Here is a 26,334-nt window from a genome sequence, read left to right as displayed (position 1 = left end):
TTGTTTTTCATCAGAAAATTGATTTTTTGGACTCTACCAAAAATGATTCAAAATGTCATTTGGATCGGGCCTCATGTTGAATAACCACTTTTTAAACCCTCACAGTGACCAAAATCGCCATTCTTACAGAGTTTTGCTTACTCAAAATCTTCAATTTTGACCAATTTCAGGCACAGAAATGACTTTAAACACACTTATTTTAGTTGAAAAAATAATAATTCACATCCAACCGTCATTTAAAGTCAAATGATTAAATGTGAAAATTTCATCAATATTGACCATTTTTTCAACGTTCGACTGGTCCGGAGTCATCTTTTTTCATCAGAAAATTGATTTTTTGGACTCTACCAAAAATTATTCAAAATGTCATTTGGATTGGGCCTCATGTTGAATAACCACTTTTTAAACCCTCAAAGTGACCAAAATCGCCATTTTTACAGAGTTTTGCTTTTTCAAAATCTCCAATTTTGACCTATTTCAGGCACAGAAATGACTTTAAACACACTTATTTTAGTTGAAAAAGTAATAATTCACATTCAACCGTCATTTAAAGTCAAAAGATTACATGTTAAAATTTCATCAATATTGACCATTTTTTCAACGTTCGACTGGTCCGGAGTCATCGTTTTTCATCAGAAAATTGATTTTTTGGACTCTACCAAAAATGATTCCAAATGTCTTTTGGATCGGGTCTCATGTTGAATAACCACTTTTTAAACCCTCACAGTGACCAAAATTGCCATTTTTTACAGAGTTTTGCTTACTCAAAAGCTTCAATTTTGACAAATTTCAGGTACAGAAATGACTTTAAACACACTAATTTTAGTTGAAAAAGTAATATTTCACATCCAACCCTCATTTAAAGTCAAAAGATTAAATGTTAAAATTTCATCAATATTGACCATTTTTTCAACGTTCGACTGGTCCGGGGTCATCGTTTTTCATCAGAAAATTGATTGTTTTGGACTCTACCAAAAATGATTCAAAATCTCATTTGGATCGGGCCTCATGTTGAATAACCACTTTTTAAACCCTCAAAGTGACCAAAATCGTAATTTTTACAGTTTTGCCTACTCAAAATCTTCAATTTTGACCAATTTCAGGGACAGAAATGACTTTAAACACACTTATTTTAGTTGAAAAAGTAATAATTCCCACCCAACCGTCATTTAAAGTAAAAAGATTAAATGTTAAAATTTCATCAATATTGACCATTTTTTCAACGTTCGACTGGTCCGGAGTCATCGTTTTTCATCAGAAAATTGATTTTTTGGACTCTACCAAAAATGATTCAAAATGTCTTTTGGATCGGGTCTCATGTTGAATAACCACTTTTTAAGCCCTCACAGTGACCAAAATTGCCATTTTTTACAGAGTTTTGCTTACTCAAAAGCTTCAATTTTGACCAATGTTTCAGGCACAGGAATGACTTTAAACACACTTATTTTAGTTGAAAAAGTATTAATTCACATCCAACCATCATTTAAAGTCAAAAGATTAAATGTTAAAATTTCATCAATATTGACCATTTTTTCAACGTTCGACTGGTCCGGGGTCATCGTTTTTCATCAGAAAATTGATTGTTTTGGACTCTACCAAAAATGATTCAAAATGTCATTTGGATCGGGCCTCATGTTGAATAACCACTTTTTAAACCCTCACAGTGACCAAAATTGCCATTTTTACAGACTTTTGATTACTCAAAATCTTCAATTTTTACAAATTTCAGGCACAGAAATGACTTTAAACACACTTATTTTAGTTGAAAAAGTAATAATTCACATCCAACCGTCATTTAAAGTCAAAAGATTAAATGTTAAAATTTCATCAATATTGACCATTTTTTCAACGTTCGACTGGTCCGGAGTCATCGTTTTTCATCAGAAAATTGATTTTTTGGACTCTACCAAAAATGATTCAAAATGTCTTTTGGATCGGGTCTCATGTTGAATAACCACTTTTTAAGCCCTCACAGTGACCAAAATTGCCATTTTTTACAGAGTTTTGCTTACTCAAAAGCTTCAATTTTGACCAATGTTTCAGGCACAGGAATGACTTTAAACACACTTATTTTAGTTGAAAAAGTATTAATTCACATCCAACCATCATTTAAAGTCAAAAGATTAAATGTTAAAATTTCATCAATATTGACCATTTTTTCAACGTTCGACTGGTCCGGGGTCATCGTTTTTCATCAGAAAATTGATTTTTTGGACTCTACCAAAAATGATTCAAAATGTCATTTGGATCGGGCCTCATGTTGAATAACCACTTTTTAAACCCTCACAGTGACCAAAATCGCCATTCTTACAGAGTTTTGCTTACTCAAAATCTTCAATTTTGACAAATTTCAGGCACAGAAATGACTTTAAACACACTTATTTTAGTTGAAAAAGTAATAATTCACATCCAACCATCATTTAAAGTCAAAAGATTAAATGTTAAAATTTCATTAATATTGACCAATTTTTTCAACGTTCGACTGGTCCGGGGTCATCGTTTTTCATCAGAAAATTGATTTTTTGGACTCTACCAAAAATGATTCAAAATCTCATTTGGATCGGGCCTCATGTTGAATAACCACTTTTTAAACCCTCACAGTGACCAAAATCGCCATTCTTACAGAGTTTTGCTTACTCAAAATCTTCAATTTTGACCAATTTCAGGCACAGAAATGACTTTAAACACACTTATTTTAGTTGAAAAAATAATAATTCACATCCAACCGACATTTAAAGTCAAAAGATTAAATGTTAAAATTTCATCAATATTGACGATTTTTGGAACGTTCGACTGGTCTGGGGTCATCGTTTTTCATCAGAAAATTGATTTTTTGGACTCTACCAAAAATGATTCAAAATCTCATTTGGATCGGGCCTCATGTTGAATACCCACTTTTTAAACCCTCACAGTGACCAAAATTGCCATTTTTACAGAGTTTTGTTTAATCAAAATCTTCAATTTTGACCAATCTCAGGCACAGAAATGACTTTAAACACACTTATTTTAGTTGAAAAAGTAATAATTCACATCCAACCGTCATTTAAAGTCAAAAGATTAAATGTTGAAATGTCATCAATACTGACCATTTTTGGAACGTTCGACTGGTCCAGGGTCATCGTTTTTCATCAGAAAAGTGATTTTTTGGACTCTACCAAAAATTATTCAAAATTTCATTTGGATCGGGCCTCATGTTGAATACCCACTTTTTAAACCCTCACAGTGACCAAAATTGCCATTTTTACAGAGTTTTGCTTAATCAAAATCTTCAATTTTGACCAATCTCAGGCACAGAAATGACTTTAAACACACTTATTTTAGTTGAAAAAATAATAATTCACATCCAACCGTCATTTAAAGTCAAAAGATTAAATGTGAAAATTTCATCAATATTGACCATTTTTTCAACGTTCGACTGGTCCGGAGTCATCTTTTTTCATCAGAAAATTGATTTTTTGGACTCTACCAAAAATTATTCAAAATGTCATTTGGATTGGGCCTCATGTTGAATAACCACTTTTTAAACCCTCAAAGTGACCAAAATCGCCATTTTTACAGAGTTTTGCTTTTTCAAAATCTCCAATTTTGACCTATTTCAGGCACAGAAATGACTTTAAACACACTTATTTTAGTTGAAAAAGTAATAATTCACATTCAACCGTCATTTAAAGTCAAAAGATTACATGTTAAAATTTCATCAATATTGACCATTTTTTCAACGTTCGACTGGTCCGGGGTCATCGTTTTTCATCAGAAAATTGATTGTTTTGGACTCTACCAAAAATGATTCAAAATCTCATTTGGATCGGGCCTCATGTTGAATAACCACTTTTTAAACCCTCAAAGTGACCAAAATCGTCATTTTTACAGTTTTGCCTACTCAAAATCTTCAATTTTGACCAATTTCAGGCACAGAAATGACTTTAAACACACTTATTTTAGTTGAAAAAGTAATAATTCCCACCCAACCGTCATTTAAAGTAAAAAGATTAAATGTTAAAATTTTATCAATATTGACCATTTTTTCAACGTTCGACTGGTCCGGGGTCATCGTTTTTCATCAGAAAATTGATTGTTTTGGACTCTACCAAAAATGATTCAAAATGTCATTTGGATCGGGCCTCATGTTGAATAACCACTTTTTAAACCCTCACAGTGACCAAAATTGCCATTTTTACAGACTTTTGATTACTCAAAATCTTCAATTTTTACAAATTTCAGGCACAGAAATGACTTTAAACACACTTATTTTAGTTGAAAAAGTAATAATTCACATCCAACCGTCATTTAAAGTCAAAAGATTAAATGTTAAAATTTCATCAATATTGACCATTTTTTCAACGTTCGACTGGTCCGGAGTCATCGTTTTTCATCAGAAAATTGATTTTTTGGACTCTACCAAAAATGATTCAAAATGTCATTTGGATTGGGCCTCATGTTGAATAACCACTTTTTAAACCCTCAAAGTGACCAAAATCACAATTTTTACAGAGTTTTGCTTACTCAAAATCTCCAATTTTGACTAATTTCAGGCACAGAAATGACTTTACACACACTTATTTTAGTTGAAAAAGTAATAATTCACATCCAACCGTCATTTAAAGTCAAAAGATTAAATGTTAAAATTTCATCAATATTGACCATTTTTTCAACGTTCGACTGGTCCGGAGTCATCGTTTTTCATCAGAAAATTGATTTTTTGGACTCTACCAAAAATGATTCAAAATGTCTTTTGGATCGGGTCTCATGTTGAATAACCACTTTTTAAGCCCTCACAGTGACCAAAATTGCCATTTTTTACAGAGTTTTGCTTACTCAAAAGCTTCAATTTTGACCAATGTTTCAGGCACAGGAATGACTTTAAACACACTTATTTTAGTTGAAAAAGTATTAATTCACATCCAAACATCATTTAAAGTCAAAAGATTAAATGTTAAAATTTCATCAATATTGACCACTTTTTTCAACGTTCGACTGGTCCGGGGTCATCGTTTTTCATCAGAAAATTGATTTTTTGGACTCTACCAAAAATGATTCAAAATGTCATTTGGATCGGGCCTCATGTTGAATAACCACTTTTTAAACCCTCACAGTGACCAAAATCGCCATTCTTACAGAGTTTTGCTTACTCAAAATCTTCAATTTTGACAAATTTCAGGCACAGAAATGACTTTAAACACACTTATTTTAGTTGAAAAAGTAATAATTCACATCCAACCATCATTTAAAGTCAAAAGATTAAATGTTAAAATTTCATCAATATTGACCAATTTTTTCAACGTTCGACTGGTCCGGGGTCATCGTTTTTCATCAGAAAATTTATTTTTTTGGACTCTACCAAAAATGATTCAAAATGTCATTTGGATCGGGCCTCATGTTGAATAACCACTTTTTAAACCCTCACAGTGACCAAAATCGCCATTCTTACAGAGTTTGGCTTACTCAAAATCTTCAATTTTGACCAATTTCAGGCACAGAAATGACTTTAAACACACTTATTTTAGTTGAAAAAATAATAATTCACATCCAACCGTCATTTAAAGTCAAAAGATTAAATGTTAAAATTTCATCAATATTGACCATTTTTTTAACGTTCGACTGGTCCGGAGTCATCGTTTTTCATCAGAAAATTGATTTTTGGGACTCTACCAAAAATGATTCAAAATTTCATTTGGATCGGGCCTCATGTTGAATAACCACTTTTTAAACCCTCACAGTGACCGAAATTGCCATTTTTACAGAGTTTTGCTTATTCGAAAATCTCCAATTTTGACCTATTTCAGGCACAGAAATGACTTTAAACACACTTATTTTAGTTGAAAAAGTAATAATTCACATTCAACCGTCATTTAAAGTCAAAAGATTAAATGTTAAAATTTCATCAATATTGACCATTTTTTCAATGTTCGACCGGTCCGGAGTCATCGTTTTTCATCAGAAAATTGATTTTTTGGACTCTACCAAAAATGATTCCAAATGTCTTTTGAATCGGGTCTCATGTTGAATAACCACTTTTTAAACCCTCACAGTGACCAAAATTGCCATTTTTTACAGAGTTTTGCTTACTCAAAATCTTCAATTTTGACAAATTTCAGGCACAGAAATGACTTTAAACACACTTATTTTAGTTGAAAAAGTAATACTTCACATCCAACCATCATTTAAAGTCAAAAGATTAAATGTTAAAATTTCATCAATATTGACCAATTTTTTCAACGTTCGACTGGTCCGGGGTCATTGTTTTTCATCAGAAAATTGATTGTTTTGGACTCTACCAAAAATGATTCAAAATGTCATTTGGATCGGGCCTCATGTTGAATAACCACTTTTTAAACCCTCACAGTGACCAAAATCGCCATTCTTACAGAGTTTTGCTTACTCAAAATCTTCAATTTTGACCAATTTCAGGCACAGAAATGACTTTAAACACACTTATTTTAGTTGAAAAAATAATAATTCACATCCAACCGTCATTTAAAGTCAAATGATTAAATGTGAAAATTTCATCAATATTGACCATTTTTTCAACGTTCGACTGGTCCGGAGTCATCTTTTTTCATCAGAAAATTGATTTTTTGGACTCTACCAAAAATTATTCAAAATGTCATTTGGATTGGGCCTCATGTTGAATAACCACTTTTTAAACCCTCAAAGTGACCAAAATCGCCATTTTTACAGAGTTTTGCTTTTTCAAAATCTCCAATTTTGACCTATTTCAGGCACAGAAATGACTTTAAACACACTTATTTTAGTTGAAAAAGTAATAATTCACATTCAACCGTCATTTAAAGTCAAAAGATTACATGTTAAAATTTCATCAATATTGACCATTTTTTCAACGTTCGACTGGTCCGGAGTCATCGTTTTTCATCAGAAAATTGATTTTTTGGACTCTACCAAAAATGATTCCAAATGTCTTTTGGATCGGGTCTCATGTTGAATAACCACTTTTTAAACCCTCACAGTGACCAAAATTGCCATTTTTTACAGAGTTTTGCTTACTCAAAAGCTTCAATTTTGACAAATTTCAGGTACAGAAATGACTTTAAACACACTAATTTTAGTTGAAAAAGTAATATTTCACATCCAACCCTCATTTAAAGTCAAAAGATTAAATGTTAAAATTTCATCAATATTGACCATTTTTTCAACGTTCGACTGGTCCGGGGTCATCGTTTTTCATCAGAAAATTGATTGTTTTGGACTCTACCAAAAATGATTCAAAATCTCATTTGGATCGGGCCTCATGTTGAATAACCACTTTTTAAACCCTCAAAGTGACCAAAATCGTCATTTTTACAGTTTTGCCTACTCAAAATCTTCAATTTTGACCAATTTCAGGCACAGAAATGACTTTAAACACACTTATTTTAGTTGAAAAAGTAATAATTCACACCCAACCGTCATTTAAAGTCAAAAGATTAAATGTTAAAATTTCATCAATATTGACCATTTTTTTAACGTTCGACTGGTCCGGAGTCATCGTTTTTCATCAGAAAATTGATTTTTGGGACTCTACCAAAAATGATTCAAAATTTCATTTGGATCGGGCCTCATGTTGAATAACCACTTTTTAAACCCTCACAGTGACCAAAATTGCCATTTTTACAGAGTTTTGCTTATTCGAAAATCTCCAATTTTGACCTATTTCAGGCACAGAAATGACTTTAAACACACTTATTTTAGTTGAAAAAGTAATAATTCACATTCAACCGTCATTTAAAGTCAAAAGATTAAATGTTAAAATTTCATCAATATTGACCATTTTTTCAATGTTCGACCGGTCCGGAGTCATCGTTTTTCATCAGAAAATTGATTTTTTGGACTCTACCAAAAATGATTCCAAATGTCTTTTGAATCGGGTCTCATGTTGAATAACCACTTTTTAAACCCTCACAGTGACCAAAATTGCCATTTTTTACAGAGTTTTGCTTACTCAAAAGCTTCAATTTTGACAAATTTCAGGTACAGAAATGACTTTAAACACACTAATTTTAGTTGAAAAAGTAATATTTCACATCCAACCCTCATTTAAAGTCAAAAGATTAAATGTTAAAATTTCATCAATATTGACCATTTTTTCAACGTTCGACTGGTCCGGGGTCATCGTTTTTCATCAGAAAATTGATTGTTTTGGACTCTACCAAAAATGATTCAAAATCTCATTTGGATCGGGCCTCATGTTGAATAACCACTTTTTAAACCCTCAAAGTGACCAAAATCGTCATTTTTACAGTTTTGCCTACTCAAAATCTTCAATTTTGACCAATTTCAGGCACAGAAATGACTTTAAACACACTTATTTTAGTTGAAAAAGTAATAATTCCCACCCAACCGTCATTTAAAGTAAAAAGATTAAATGTTAAAATTTCATCAATATTGACCATTTTTTCAACGTTCGACTGGTCCGGAGTCATCGTTTTTCATCAGAAAATTGATTTTTTGGACTCTACCAAAAATGATTCAAAATGTCTTTTGGATCGGGTCTCATGTTGAATAACCACTTTTTAAGCCCTCACAGTGACCAAAATTGCCATTTTTTACAGAGTTTTGCTTACTCAAAAGCTTCAATTTTGACCAATGTTTCAGGCACAGGAATGACTTTAAACACACTTATTTTAGTTGAAAAAGTATTAATTCACATCCAACCATCATTTAAAGTCAAAAGATTAAATGTTAAAATTTCATCAATATTGACCATTTTTTCAACGTTCGACTGGTCCGGGGTCATCGTTTTTCATCAGAAAATTGATTGTTTTGGACTCTACCAAAAATGATTCAAAATGTCATTTGGATCGGGCCTCATGTTGAATAACCACTTTTTAAACCCTCACAGTGACCAAAATTGCCATTTTTACAGACTTTTGATTACTCAAAATCTTTAATTTTTACAAATTTCAGGCACAGAAATGACTTTAAACACACTTATTTTAGTTGAAAAAGTAATAATTCACATCCAACCGTCATTTAAAGTCAAAAGATTAAATGTTAAAATTTCATCAATATTGACCATTTTTTCAACGTTCGACTGGTCCGGAGTCATCGTTTTTCATCAGAAAATTGATTTTTTGGACTCTACCAAAAATGATTCAAAATGTCTTTTGGATCGGGTCTCATGTTGAATAACCACTTTTTAAGCCCTCACAGTGACCAAAATTGCCATTTTTTACAGAGTTTTGCTTACTCAAAAGCTTAAATTTTGACCAATGTTTCAGGCACAGGAATGACTTTAAACACACTTATTTTAGTTGAAAAAGTATTAATTCACATCCAACCATCATTTAAAGTCAAAATGATTAAATGTTAAAATTTCATCAATATTGACCATTTTTTCAACGTTCGACTGGTCCGGGGTCATCGTTTTTCATCAGAAAATTGATTTTTTGGACTCTACCAAAAATGATTCAAAATGTCATTTGGATCGGGCCTCATGTTGAATAACCACTTTTTAAACCCTCACAGTGACCAAAATCGCCATTCTTACAGAGTTTTGCTTACTCAAAATCTTCAATTTTGACAAATTTCAGGCACAGAAATGACTTTAAACACACTTATTTTAGTTGAAAAAGTAATAATTCACATCCAACCATCATTTAAAGTCAAAAGATTAAATGTTAAAATTTCATCAATATTGACCAATTTTTTCAACGTTCGACTGGTCCGGGGTCATTGTTTTTCATCAGAAAATTGATTTTTTGGACTCTACCAAAAATGATTCAAAATGTCATTTGGATCGGGCCTCATGTTGAATAACCACTTTTTAAACCCTCACAGTGACCAAAATCGCCATTCTTACAGAGTTTTGCTTACTCAAAATCTTCAATTTTGACCAATTTCTGGCACAGAAATGACTTTAAACACACTTATTTTAGTTGAAAAAATAATAATTCACATCCAACCGTCATTTAAAGTCAAAAGATTAAATGTGAAAATTTCATCAATATTGACCATTTTTTCAACGTTCGACTGGTCCGGAGTCATCTTTTTTCATCAGAAAATTGATTTTTTGGACTCTACCAAAAATTATTCAAAATGTCATTTGGATTGGGCCTCATGTTGAATAAGCACTTTTTAAACCCTCAAAGTGACCAAAATCGCCATTTTTACAGAGTTTTGCTTACTCAAAATCTTCAATTTTGACCAATTTCAGGCACAGAAATGACTTTAAACACACTTATTTTAGTTGAAAAAGTAATAATTCACATTCAACCGTCATTTAAAGTCAAAAGATTACATGTTAAAATTTCATCAATATTGACCATTTTTTCAACGTTCGACTGGTCCGGAGTCATCGTTTTTCATCAGAAAATTGATTTTTTGGACTCTACCAAAAATGATTCAAAATGTCTTTTGGATCGGGTCTCATGTTGAATAACCACTTTTTAAGCCCTCAAAGTGACCAAAATTGCCATTTTTTACAGAGTTTTGCTTACTCAAAAGCTTCAATTTTGACCAATGTTTCAGGCACAGAAATGACTTTAAACACACTTATTTTAGTTGAAAAAGTAATAATTCACATCCAACCGTCATTTAAAGTCAAAAGATTAAATTTTAAAATTTCATCAATATTGACCATTTTTTCAACGTTCGACTGGTCCGGGGTCATCGTTTTTCATCAGAAAATAGATTTTTTGGACTCTACCAAAAATGATTTTAAATGTCATTTGGATTGGGCCTAATGTTGAATAACCACTTTTTAAACCCTCAAAGTGACCAAAATCACCATTTGTACAGAGTTTTGCTTACTCAAAATCTTCACTTTTTACCAATTTCAGGCACAGAAATGACTTTAAACACACTTATTTTAGTTGAAAAAGTAATAATTCACATCCAACCGTCATTTAAAGTCAAAAGATTAAATGTGAAAATGTCATCAATATTGACCATTTTTTCAACGTTCGACTGGTCCGGAGTCATCTTTTTTCATCAGAAAATTGATTTTTTGGACTCTACCAAAAATTATTCAAAATGTCATTTGGATTGGGCCTCATGTTGAATAACCACTTTTTAAACCCTCAAAGTGACCAAAATCGCCATTTTTACAGAGTTTTGCTTACTCAAAATCTTCAATTTTGACCAATTTCAGGCACAGAAATGACTTTAAACACACTTATTTTAGTTGAAAAAGTAATAATTCACACCCAACCGTCATTTAAAGTCAAAAGATTAAATGTTAAAATTTCATCAATATTGACCATTTTTTTAACGTTCGACTGGCCCGGAGTCATCGTTTTTCATCAGAAAATTGATTTTTTGGACTCTACCAAAAATGATTCAAAATTTCATTTGGATCGGGCCTCATGTTGAATAACCACTTTTTAAACCCTCACAGTGAACAAAATTGCCATTTTTACAGAGTTTTGCTTTTTCAAAATCTCCAATTTTGATCTATTTCAGGCACAGAAATGACTTTAAACACACTTATTTTAGTTGAAAAAGTAATAATTCACATTCAACCGTCATTTAAAGTCAAAAGATTACATGTTAAAATTTCATCAATATTGACCATTTTTTCAACGTTCGACTGGTCCGGAGTCATCGTTTTTCATCAGAAAATTGATTTTTTGGACTCTACCAAAAATGATTCCAAATGTCTTTTGGATCGGGTCTCATGTTGAATAACCACTTTTTAAACCCTCACAGTGACCAAAATTGCCATTTTTTACAGAGTTTTGCTTACTCAAAAGCTTCAATTTTGACAAATTTCAGGTACAGAAATGACTTTAAACACACTAATTTTAGTTGAAAAAGTAATATTTCACATCCAACCCTCATTTAAAGTCAAAAGATTAAATGTTAAAATTTCATCAATATTGACCATTTTTTCAACGTTCGACTGGTCCGGGGTCATCGTTTTTCATCAGAAAATTGATTGTTTTGGACTCTACCAAAAATGATTCAAAATCTCATTTGGATCGGGCCTCATGTTGAATAACCACTTTTTAAACCCTCAAAGTGACCAAAATCGTCATTTTTACAGTTTTGCCTACTCAAAATCTTCAATTTTGACCAATTTCAGGCACAGAAATGACTTTAAACACACTTATTTTAGTTGAAAAAGTAATAATTCCCACCCAACCGTCATTTAAAGTAAAAAGATTAAATGTTAAAATTTTATCAATATTGACCATTTTTTCAACGTTCGACTGGTCCGGGGTCATCGTTTTTCATCAGAAAATTGATTGTTTTGGACTCTACCAAAAATGATTCAAAATGTCATTTGGATCGGGCCTCATGTTGAATAACCACTTTTTAAACCCTCACAGTGACCAAAATTGCCATTTTTACAGACTTTTGATTACTCAAAATCTTCAATTTTTACAAATTTCAGGCACAGAAATGACTTTAAACACACTTATTTTAGTTGAAAAAGTAATAATTCACATCCAACCGTCATTTAAAGTCAAAAGATTAAATGTTAAAATTTCATCAATATTGACCATTTTTTCAACGTTCGACTGGTCCGGAGTCATCGTTTTTCATCAGAAAATTGATTTTTTGGACTCTACCAAAAATGATTCAAAATGTCATTTGGATTGGGCCTCATGTTGAATAACCACTTTTTAAACCCTCAAAGTGACCAAAATCACAATTTTTACAGAGTTTTGCTTACTCAAAATCTCCAATTTTGACTAATTTCAGGCACAGAAATGACTTTACACACACTTATTTTAGTTGAAAAAGTAATAATTCACATCCAACCGTCATTTAAAGTCAAAAGATTAAATGTTAAAATTTCATCAATATTGACCATTTTTTCAACGTTCGACTGGTCCGGAGTCATCGTTTTTCATCAGAAAATTGATTTTTTGGACTCTACCAAAAATGATTCAAAATGTCTTTTGGATCGGGTCTCATGTTGAATAACCACTTTTTAAGCCCTCACAGTGACCAAAATTGCCATTTTTTACAGAGTTTTGCTTACTCAAAAGCTTCAATTTTGACCAATGTTTCAGGCACAGGAATGACTTTAAACACACTTATTTTAGTTGAAAAAGTATTAATTCACATCCAACCATCATTTAAAGTCAAAAGATTAAATGTTAAAATTTCATCAATATTGACCACTTTTTTCAACGTTCGACTGGTCCGGGGTCATCGTTTTTCATCAGAAAATTGATTTTTTGGACTCTACCAAAAATGATTCAAAATGTCATTTGGATCGGGCCTCATGTTGAATAACCACTTTTTAAACCCTCACAGTGACCAAAATCGCCATTCTTACATAGTTTTGCTTACTCAAAATCTTCAATTTTGACAAATTTCAGGCACAGAAATGACTTTAAACACACTTATTTTAGTTGAAAAAGTAATAATTCACATCCAACCATCATTTAAAGTCAAAAGATTAAATGTTAAAATTTCATCAATATTGACCAATTTTTTCAACGTTCGACTGGTCCGGGGTCATCGTTTTTCATCAGAAAATTTATTTTTTTGGACTCTACCAAAAATGATTCAAAATGTCATTTGGATCGGGCCTCATGTTGAATAACCACTTTTTAAACCCTCACAGTGACCAAAATCGCCATTCTTACAGAGTTTGGCTTACTCAAAATCTTCAATTTTGACCAATTTCAGGCACAGAAATGACTTTAAACACACTTATTTTAGTTGAAAAAATAATAATTCACATCCAACCGTCATTTAAAGTCAAAAGATTAAATGTGAAAATTTCATCAATATTGACCATTTTTTCAACGTTCGACTGGTCCGGAGTCATCTTTTTTCATCAGAAAATTGATTTTTTGGACTCTACCAAAAATTATTCAAAATGTCATTTGGATTGGGCCTCATGTTGAATAACCACTTTTTAAACCCTCAAAGTGACCAAAATCGCCATTTTTACAGAGTTTTGCTTACTCAAAATCTTCAATTTTGACCAATTTCAGGCACAGAAATGACTTTAAACACACTTATTTTAGTTGAAAAAGTAATAATTCACACCCAACCGTCATTTAAAGTCAAAAGATTAAATGTTAAAATTTCATCAATATTGACCATTTTTTTAACGTTCGACTGGTCCGGAGTCATCGTTTTTCATCAGAAAATTGATTTTTGGGACTCTACCAAAAATGATTCAAAATTTCATTTGGATCGGGCCTCATGTTGAATAACCACTTTTTAAACCCTCACAGTGACCAAAATTGCCATTTTTACAGAGTTTTGCTTTTTCAAAATCTCCAATTTTGACCTATTTCAGGCACAGAAATGACTTTAAACACACTTATTTTAGTTGAAAAAGTAATAATTCACATTCAACCGTCATTTAAAGTCAAAAGATTACATGTTAAAATTTCATCAATATTGACCATTTTTTCAACGTTCGACTGGTCCGGAGTCATCGTTTTTCATCAGAAAATTGATTTTTTGGACTCTACCAAAAATGATTCCAAATGTCTTTTGGATCGGGTCTCATGTTGAATAACCACTTTTTAAACCCTCACAGTGACCAAAATTGCCATTTTTTACAGAGTTTTGCTTACTCAAAAGCTTCAATTTTGACAAATTTCAGGTACAGAAATGACTTTAAACACACTAATTTTAGTTGAAAAAGTAATATTTCACATCCAACCCTCATTTAAAGTCAAAAGATTAAATTTTAAAATTTCATCAATATTGACCATTTTTTCAACGTTCGACTGGTCCGGAGTCATCGTTTTTCATCAGAAAATTGATTTTTTGGACTCTACCAAAAATGATTCAAAATGTCTTTTGGATCGGGTCTCATGTTGAATAACCACTTTTTAAGCCCTCACAGTGACCAAAATTGCCATTTTTTACAGAGTTTTGCTTACTCAAAAGCTTCAATTTTGACCAATGTTTCAGGCACAGGAATGACTTTAAACACACTTATTTTAGTTGAAAAAGTATTAATTCACATCCAACCATCATTTAAAGTCAAAAGATTAAATGTTAAAATTTCATCAATATTGACCATTTTTTCAACGTTCGACTGGTCCGGGGTCATCGTTTTTCATCAGAAAATTGATTTTTTGGACTCTACCAAAAATGATTCAAAATGTCATTTGGATCGGGCCTCATGTTGAATAACCACTTTTTAAACCCTCACAGTGACCAAAATCGCCATTCTTACAGAGTTTTGCTTACTCAAAATCTTCAATTTTGACAAATTTCAGGCACAGAAATGACTTTAAACACACTTATTTTAGTTGAAAAAGTAATAATTCACATCCAACCATCATTTAAAGTCAAAAGATTAAATGTAAAATTTCATCAATATTGACCAATTTTTTCAACGTTCGACTGGTCCGGGGTCATCGTTTTTCATCAGAAAATTGATTTTTTGGACTCTACCAAAAATGATTCAAAATGTCATTTGGATCAGGCCTCATGTTGAATAACCACTTTTTAAACCCTCACAGTGACCAAAATCGCCATTCTTACAGAGTTTTGCTTACTCAAAATCTTCAATTTTGACCAATTTCAGGCACAGAAATGACTTTAAACACACTTATTTTAGTTGAAAAAATAATAATTCACATCCAACCGACATTTAAAGTCAAAAGATTAAATGTTAAAATTTCATCAATATTGACGATTTTTGGAACGTTCGACTGGTCTGGGGTCATCATTTTTCATCAGAAAATTGATTTTTTGGACTCTACCAAAAATGATTCAAAATCTCATTTGGATCGGGCCTCATGTTGAATACCCACTTTTTAAACCCTCACAGTGACCAAAATTGCCATTTTTACAGAGTTTTGCTTAATCAAAATCTTCAATTTTGACCAATCTCAGGCACAGAAATGACTTTAAACACACTTATTTTAGTTGAAAAAGTAATAATTCACATCCAACCGTCATTTAAAGTCAAAAGATTAAATGTTGAAATGTCATCAATACTGACCATTTTTGGAACGTTCGACTGGTCCAGGGTCATCGTTTTTCATCAGAAAATTGATTTTTTGGACTCTACCAAAAATGATTCAAAATGTCATTTGGATTGGGCCTCATGTTGAATAACCACTTTTTAAACCCTCAAAGTGACCAAAATCACCATTTTTACAGAGTTTTGCTTACTCAAAATCTTCAATTTTTACCAATTTCAGGCACCGAAATGACTTTAAACACACTTATTTTAGTTGAAAAAGTAATAATTCACATCCAACCGTCATTTAAAGTCAAAAGATTAAATGTTAAAATTTCATCAATATTGACCATTTTTTCAACGTTCGACTGGTCCGGAGTCATCGTTTTTCATCAGAAAAATGATTTTTTGGACTCTACCAAAAATGATTCCAAATGTCTTTTGGATCGGGTCTCATGTTGAATAACCACTTTTTAAACCCTCACAGTGACCAAAATTGCCATTTTTTACAGAGTTTTGCTTACTCAAAAGCTTCAATTTTGACAAATTTCAGGTACAGAAATGACTTTAAACACACTAATTTTAGTTGAAAAAGTAATATTTCACATCCAACCCTCATTTAAAGTCAAAAGATTAAATGTTAAAATTTCATCAATATTGACCATTTTTTCAACGTTCGACTGGTCCGGGGTCATCGTTTTTCATCAGAAAATTGATTGTTTTGGACTCTACCAAAAATGATTCAAAATCTCATTTGGATCGGGCCTCATGTTGAATAACCACTTTTTAAACCCTCAAAGTGACCAAAATCGTCATTTTTACAGTTTTGCCTACTCAAAATCTTCAATGTTGACCAATTTCAGGCACAGAAATGACTTTAAACACACTTATTTTAGTTGAAAAAGTAATAATTCCCACCCAACCGTCATTTAAAGTAAAAAGATTAAATGTTAAAATTTCATCAATATTGACCATTTTTTCAACGTTCGACTGGTCCGGAGTCATCGTTTTTCATCAGAAAATTGATTTTTTGGACTCTACCAAAAATGATTCAAAATGTCTTTTGGATCGGGTCTCATGTTGAATAACCACTTTTTAAGCCCTCACAGTGACCAAAATTGCCATTTTTTACAGAGTTTTGCTTACTCAAAAGCTTCAATTTTGACCAATGTTTCAGGCACAGGAATGACTTTAAACACACTTATTTTAGTTGAAAAAGTATTAATTCACATCCAACCATCATTTAAAGTCAAAAGATTAAATGTTAAAATTTCATCAATATTGACCATTTTTTCAACGTTCGACTGGTCCGGGGTCATCGTTTTTCATCAGAAAATTGATTGTTTTGGACTCTACCAAAAATGATTCAAAATGTCATTTGGATCGGGCCTCATGTTGAATAACCACTTTTTAAACCCTCACAGTGACCAAAATTGCCATTTTTACAGACTTTTGATTACTCAAAATCTTCAATTTTTACAAATTTCAGGCACAGAAATGACTTTAAACACACTTATTTTAGTTGAAAAAGTAATAATTCACATCCAACCGTCATTTAAAGTCAAAAGATTAAATGTTAAAATTTCATCAATATTGACCATTTTTTCAACGTTCGACTGGTCCGGAGTCATCGTTTTTCATCAGAAAATTGATTTTTTGGACTCTACCAAAAATGATTCAAAATGTCTTTTGGATCGGGTCTCATGTTGAATAACCACTTTTTAAGCCCTCACAGTGACCAAAATTGCCATTTTTTACAGAGTTTTGCTTACTCAAAAGCTTCAATTTTGACCAATGTTTCAGGCACAGGAATGACTTTAAACACACTTATTTTAGTTGAAAAAGTATTAATTCACATCCAACCATCATTTAAAGTCAAAAGATTAAATGTTAAAATTTCATCAATATTGACCATTTTTTCAACGTTCGACTGGTCCGGGGTCATCGTTTTTCATCAGAAAATTGATTTTTTGGACTCTACCAAAAATGATTCAAAATGTCATTTGGATCGGGCCTCATGTTGAATAACCACTTTTTAAACCCTCACAGTGACCAAAATCGCCATTCTTACAGAGTTTTGCTTACTCAAAATCTTCAATTTTGACAAATTTCAGGCACAGAAATGACTTTAAACACACTTATTTTAGTTGAAAAAGTAATAATTCACATCCAACCATCATTTAAAGTCAAAAGATTAAATGTTAAAATTTCATCAATATTGACCAATTTTTTCAACGTTCGACTGGTCCGGGGTCATTGTTTTTCATCAGAAAATTGATTTTTTGGACTCTACCAAAAATGATTCAAAATGTCATTTGGATCGGGCCTCATGTTGAATAACCACTTTTTAAACCCTCACAGTGACCAAAATCGCCATTCTTACAGAGATTTGCTTACTCAAAATCTTCAATTTTGACCAATTTCAGGCACAGAAATGACTTTAAACACACTTATTTTAGTTGAAAAAATAATAATTCACATCCAACCGTCATTTAAAGTCAAAAGATTAAATGTGAAAATTTCATCAATATTGACCATTTTTTCAACGTTCGACTGGTCCGGAGTCATCTTTTTTCATCAGAAAATTGATTTTTTGGACTCTACCAAAAATTATTCAAAATGTCATTTGGATTGGGCCTCATTTTGAATAAGCACTTTTTAAACCCTCAAAGTGACCAAAATCGCCATTTTTACAGAGTTTTGCTTACTCAAAAGCTTCAATTTTGACCAATGTTTCAGGCACAGGAATGACTTTAAACACACTTATTTTAGTTGAAAAAGTATTAATTCACATCCAACCATCATTTAAAGTCAAAAGATTAAATGTTAAAATTTCATCAATATTGACCATTTTTTCAACGTTCGACTGGTCCGGGGTCATCGTTTTTCATCAGAAAATTGATTTTTTGGACTCTACCAAAAATGATTCAAAATGTCATTTGGATCGGGCCTCATGTTGAATAACCACTTTTTAAACCCTCACAGTGACCAAAATCGCCATTCTTACAGAGTTTTGCTTACTCAAAATCTTCAATTTTGACAAATTTCAGGCACAGAAATGACTTTAAACACACTTATTTTAGTTGAAAAAGTAATAATTCACATCCAACCATCATTTAAAGTCAAAAGATTAAATGTTAAAATTTCATCAATATTGACCAATTTTTTCAACGTTCGACTGGGCCGGGGTCATTGTTTTTCATCAGAAAATTGATTTTTTGGACTCTACCAAAAATGATTCAAAATGTCATTTGGATCGGGCCTCATGTTGAATAACCACTTTTTAAACCCTCACAGTGACCAAAATCGCCATTCTTACAGAGTTTTGCTTACTCAAAATCTTCAATTTTGACCAATTTCAGGCACAGAAATGACTTTAAACACACTTATTTTAGTTGAAAAAATAATAATTCACATCCAACCGTCATTTAAAGTCAAAAGATTAAATGTGAAAATTTCATCAATATTGACCATTTTTTCAACGTTCGACTGGTCCGGAGTCATCTTTTTTCATCAGAAAATTGATTTTTTGGACTCTACCAAAAATTATTCAAAATGTCATTTGGATTGGGCCTCATGTTGAATAAGCACTTTTTAAACCCTCAAAGTGACCAAAATCGCCATTTTTACAGAGTTTTGCTTACTCAAAATCTTCATTTTTGACCAATTTCAGGCACAGAAATGACTTTAAACACACTTATTTTAGTTGAAAAAGTAATAATTCACACCCAACCATCATTTAAAGTCAAAAGATTAAATGTTAAAATTTCATCAATATTGACCATTTTTTTAACGTTCGACTGGTCCGGAGTCATCGTTTTTCATCAGAAAATTGATTTTTTGGACTCTACCAAAAATGATTCAAAATTTCATTTGGATCGGGCCTCATGTTGAATAACCACTTTTTAAACCCTCACAGTGACCAAAATTGCCATTTTTACAGAGTTTTGCTTTTTCAAAATCTCCAATTTTGACCTATTTCAGGCACAGAAATGACTTTAAACACACTTATTTTAGTTGAAAAAGTAATAATTCACATTCAACCGTCATTTAAAGTCAAAAGATTACATGTTAAAATTTCATCAATATTGACCATTTTTTCAACGTTCGACTGGTCCGGAGTCATCGTTTTTCATCAGAAAATTGATTTTTTGGACTCTACCAAAAATGATTCAAAATGTCTTTTGGATCGGGTCTCATGTTGAATAACCACTTTTTAAGCCCTCAAAGTGACCAAAATTGCCATTTTTTACAGAGTTTTGCTTACTCAAAAGCTTCAATTTTGACAAATTTCAGGTACAGAAATGACTTTAAACACACTAATTTTAGTTGAAAAAGTAATATTTCACATCCAACCCTCATTTAAAGTCAAAAGATTAAATGTTAAAATTTCATCAATATTGACCATTTTTTCAACGTTCGACTGGTCCGGGGTCATCGTTTTTCATCAGAAAATTGATTGTTTTGGACTCTACCAAAAATGATTCAAAATCTCATTTGGATCGGGCCTCATGTTGAATAACCACTTTTTAAACCCTCAAAGTGACCAAAATCGTCATTTTTACAGTTTTGCCTACTCAAAATCTTCAATTTTGACCAATTTCAGGCACAGAAATGACTTTAAACACACTTATTTTAGTTGAAAAAGTAATAATTCCCACCCAACCGTCATTTAAAGTAAAAAGATTAAATGTTAAAATTTCATCAATATTGACCATTTTTTCAACGTTCGACTGGTCCGGGGTCATCGTTTTTCATCAGAAAATTGATTGTTTTGGACTCTACCAAAAATGATTCAAAATGTCATTTGGATCGGGCCTCATGTTGAATAACCACTTTTTAAACCCTCACAGTGACCAAAATTGCCATTTTTACAGACTTTTGATTACTCAAAATCTTCAATTTTTACAAATTTCAGGCACAGAAATGACTTTAAACACACTTATTTTAGTTGAAAAAGTAATAATTCACATCCAACCGTCATTTAAAGTCAAAAGATTAAATGTTAAAATTTCATCAATATTGACCATTTTTTCAACGTTCGACTGGTCCGGAGTCATCGTTTTTCATCAGAAAATTGATTTTTTGGACTCTACCAAAAATGATTCAAAATGTCATTTGGATTGGGCCTCATGTTGAATAACCACTTTTTAAACCCTCAAAGTGACCAAAATCACAATTTTTACAGAGTTTTGCTTACTCAAAATCTCCAATTTTGACTAATTTCAGGCACAGAAATGACTTTAAACACACTTATTTTAGTTGAAAAAGTAATAATTCACATCCAACCGTCATTTAAAGTCAAAAGATTAAATGTTAAAATTTCATCAATATTGACCATTATTTCAACGTTCGACTGGTCCGGAGTCATCGTTTTTCATCAGAAAATTGATTTTTTGGACTCTACCAAAAATTATTCAAAATGTCTTTTGGATCGGGTCTCATGTTGAATAACCACTTTTTAAACCCTCACAGTGACCAAAATTGCCATTTTTTACAGAGTTTTGCTTACTCAAAAGCTTCAATTTTGACCAATTTCAGGCACAGAAATGACTTTAAACACACTTATTTTAGTTGAAAAAGTAATAATTCACATCCAACCGTCATTTAAAGTCAAAAGATTAAATGTTAAAATTTCATCAATATTGACCATTTTTTCAACGTTCGACTGGTCCGGAGTCATCGTTTTTCATCAGAAAATTGATTTTTTGGACTCTACCAAAAATGATTCAAAATGTCTTTTGGATCGGGTCTCATGTTGAATAACCACTTTTTAAGCCCTCACAGTGACCAAAATTGCCATTTTTTACAAAGTTTTGCTTACTCAAAAGCTTCAATTTTGACCAATGTTTCAGGCACAGAAATGACTTTAAACACACTTATTTTAGTTGAAAAAGTAATAATTCACATCCAACCGTCATTTAAAGTCAAAAGATTAAATTTTAAAATTTCATCAATATTGACCATTTTTTCAACGTTCGACTGGTCCGGGGTCATCGTTTTTCATCAGAAAATAGATTTTTTGGACTCTACCAAAAATGATTTAAAATGTCATTTGGATTGGGACTAATGTTGAATAACCACTTTTTAAACCCTCAAAGTGACCAAAATCACCATTTTTACAGAGTTTTGCTTACTCAAAATCTTCACTTTTTACCAATTTCAGGCACAGAAATGACTTTAAACACACTTATTTTAGTTGAAAAAGTAATAATTCACATCCAACCGTCATTTAAAGTCAAAAGATTAAATGTGAAAATTTCATCAATATTGACCATTTTTTCAACGTTCGACTGGTCCGGAGTCATCTTTTTTCATCAGAAAATTGATTTTTTGGACTCTACCAAAAATTATTCAAAATGTCATTTGGATTGGGCCTCATGTTGAATAACCACTTTTTAAACCCTCAAAGTGACCAAAATCGCCATTTTTACAGAGTTTTGCTTACTCAAAATCTTCAATTTTGACCAATTTCAGGCACAGAAATGACTTTAAACACACTTATTTTAGTTGAAAAAGTAATAATTCACACCCAACCGTCATTTAAAGTCAAAAGATTAAATGTTAAAATTTCATCAATATTGACCATTTTTTTAACGTTCGACTGGTCCGGAGTCATCGTTTTTCATCAGAAAATTGATTTTTTGGACTCTACCAAAAATGATTCCAAATTTCATTTGGATCGGGCCTCATGTTGAATAACCACTTTTTAAACCCTCACAGTGAACAAAATTGCCATTTTTACAGAGTTTTGCTTTTTCAAAATCTCCAATTTTGACCTATTTCAGGCACAGAAATGACTTTAAACACACTTATTTTAGTTGAAAAAGTAATAATTCACATTCAACCGTCATTTAAAGTCAAAAGATTACATGTTAAAATTTCATCAATATTGACCATTTTTTCAACGTTCGACTGGTCCGGAGTCATCGTTTTTCATCAGAAAATTAATTTTTTGGACTCTACCAAAAATGATTCCAAATGTCTTTTGGATCGGGTCTCATGTTGAATAACCACTTTTTAAACCCTCACAGTGACCAAAATTGCCATTTTTTACAGAGTTTTGCTTACTCAAAAGCTTCAATTTTGACAAATTTCAGGTACAGAAATGACTTTAAACACACTAATTTTAGTTGAAAAAGTAATATTTCACATCCAACCCTCATTTAAAGTCAAAAGATTAAATGTTAAAATTTCATCAATATTGACCATTTTTTCAACGTTCGACTGGTCCGGGGTCATCGTTTTTCATCAGAAAATTGATTGTTTTGGACTCTACCAAAAATGATTCAAAATCTCATTTGGATCGGGCCTCATGTTGAATAATCACTTTTTAAACCCTCAAAGTGACCAAAATCGTCATTTTTACAGTTTTGCCTACTCAAAATCTTCAATTTTGACCAATTTCAGGCACAGAAATGACTTTAAACACACTTATTTTAGTTGAAAAAGTAATAATTCCCACCCAACCGTCATTTAAAGTAAAAAGATTAAATGTTAAAATTTCATCAATATTGACCATTTTTTCAACGTACGACTGGTCCGGGGTCATCGTTTTTCATCAGAAAATTGATTGTTTTGGACTCTACCAAAAATGATTCAAAATGTCATTTGGATCGGGCCTCATGTTGAATAACCACTTTTTAAACCCTCACAGTGACCAAAATTGCCATTTTTACAGACTTTTGATTACTCAAAATCTTCAATTTTTACAAATTTCAGGCACAGAAATGACTTTAAACACACTTATTTTAGTTGAAAAAGTAATAATTCACATACAACCGTCATTTAAAGTCAAAAGATTAAATGTTAAAATTTCATCAATATTGACCATTTTTTCAACGTTCGACTGGTCCGGAGTCATCGTTTTTCATCAGAAAATTGATTTTTTGGACTCTACCAAAAATGATTCAAAATGTCATTTGGATTGGGCCTCATGTTGAATAACCACTTTTTAAACCCTCAAAGTGACCAAAATCACAATTTTTACAGAGTTTTGCTTACTCAAAATCTCCAATTTTGACTAATTTCAGGCACAGAAATGACTTTAAACACACTTATTTTAGTTGAAAAAGTAATAATTCACATCCAACCGTCATTTAAAGTCAAAAGATTAAATGTTAAAATTTCATCAATATTGACCATTATTTCAACGTTCGACTGGTCCGGAGTCATCGTTTTTCATCAGAAAATTGATTTTTTGGACTCTACCAAAAATTATTCAAAATGTCTTTTGGATCGGGTCTCATGTTGAATAACCACTTTTTAAACCCTCACAGTGACCAAAATTGCCATTTTTTACAGAGTTTTGCTTACTCAAAAGCTTCAATTTTGACCAATTTCAGGCACAGAAATGACTTTAAACACACTTATTTTAGTTGAAAAAGTAATAATTCACATCCAACCGTCATTTAAAGTCAAAAGATTAAATGTTAAAATTTCATCAATATTGACCATTTTTTCAACGTTCGACTGGTCCGGAGTCATCGTTTTTCATCAGAAAATTGATTTTTTGGACTCTACCAAAAATGATTCAAAATGTCTTTTGGATCGGGTCTCATGTTGAATAACCACTTTTTAAGCCCTCACAGTGACCAAAATTGCCATTTTTTACAAAGTTTTGCTTACTCAAAAGCTTCAATTTTGACCAATGTTTCAGGCACAGAAATGACTTTAAACACACTTATTTTAGTTGAAAAAGTAATAATTCACATCCAACCGTCATTTAAAGTCAAAAGATTAAATTTTAAAATTTCATCAATATTGACCATTTTTTCAACGTTCGACTGGTCCGGGGTCATCGTTTTTCATCAGAAAATAGATTTTTTGGACTCTACCAAAAATGATTTAAAATGTCATTTGGATTGGGACTAATGTTGAATAACCACTTTTTAAACCCTCAAAGTGACCAAAATCACCATTTTTACAGAGTTTTGCTTACTCAAAATCTTCACTTTTTACCAATTTCAGGCACAGAAATGAATTAAACACACTTATTTTAGTTGAAAAAGTAATAATTCACATCCAACCGTCATTTAAAGTCAAAAGATTAAATGTGAAAATTTCATCAATATTGACCATTTTTTCAACGTTCGACTGGTCCGGAGTCATCTTTTTTCATCAGAAAATTGATTTTTTGGACTCTACCAAAAATTATTCAAAATGTCATTTGGATTGGGCCTCATGTTGAATAACCACTTTTTAAACCCTCAAAGTGACCAAAATCGCCATTTTTACAGAGTTTTGCTTACTCAAAATCTTCAATTTTGACCAATTTCAGGCACAAAAATGACTTTAAACACACTTATTTTAGTTGAAAAAGTAATAATTCACACCCAACCCTCATTTAAAGTCAAAAGATTAAATGTTAAAATTTCATCAATATTGACCATTTTTTTAACGTTCGACTGGTCCGGAGTCATCGTTTTTCATCAGAAAATTGATTTTTTGGACTCTACCAAAAATGATTCAAAATTTCATTTGGATCGGGCCTCATGTTGAATAACCACTTTTTAAACCCTCACAGTGACCAAAATTGCCATTTTTACAGAGTTTTGCTTTTTCAAAATCTCCAATTTTGACCTATTTCAGGCACAGAAATGACTTTAAACACACTTATTTTAGTTGAAAAAGTAATAATTCACATTCAACCGTCATTTAAAGTCAAAAGATTACATGTTAAAATTTCATCAATATTGACCATTTTTTCAACGTTCGACTGGTCCGGAGTCATCGTTTTTCATCAGAAAATTGATTTTTTGGACTCTACCAAAAATGATTCCAAATGTCTTTTGGATCGGGTCTCATGTTGAATAACCACTTTTTAAACCCTCACAGTGACCAAAATTGCCATTTTTTACAGAGTTTTGCTTACTCAAAAGCTTCAATTTTGACAAATTCCAGGTACAGAAATGACTTTAAACACACTAATTTTAGTTGAAAAAGTAATATTTCACATCCAACCCTCATTTAAAGTCAAAAGATTACATGTTAAAATTTCATCAATATTGACCATTTTTTCAACGTTCGACTGGTCCGGGGTCATCGTTTTTCATCAGAAAATTGATTGTTTTGGACTCTACCAAAAATGATTCAAAATCTCATTTGGATCGGGCCTCATGTTGAATAACCACTTTTTAAACCCTCAAAGTGACCAAAATCGTAATTTTTACAGTTTTGCCTACTCAAAATCTTCAATTTTGACCAATTTCAGGCACAGAAATGACTTTAAACACACTTATTTTAGTTGAAAAAGTAATAATTCCCACCCAACCGTCATTTAAAGTAAAAAGATTAAATGTTATAATTTCATCAATATTGACCATTTTTTCAACGTTCGACTGGTCCGGAGTCATCGTTTTTCATCAGAAAATTGATTTTTTGGACTCTACCAAAAATGATTCAAAATGTCTTTTGGATCGGGTCTCATGTTGAATAACCACTTTTTAAGCCCTCACAGTGACCAAAATTGTCATTTTTTATAGAGTTTTGCTTACTCAAAA

This window comes from Lissotriton vulgaris, chromosome 8 (genome assembly GCF_964263255.1).
Source record: "Lissotriton vulgaris chromosome 8, aLisVul1.2, whole genome shotgun sequence".
Lineage (NCBI taxonomy): Eukaryota > Metazoa > Chordata > Amphibia > Caudata > Salamandridae > Lissotriton > Lissotriton vulgaris.
This window is presented reverse-complemented; position numbering follows the sequence as displayed.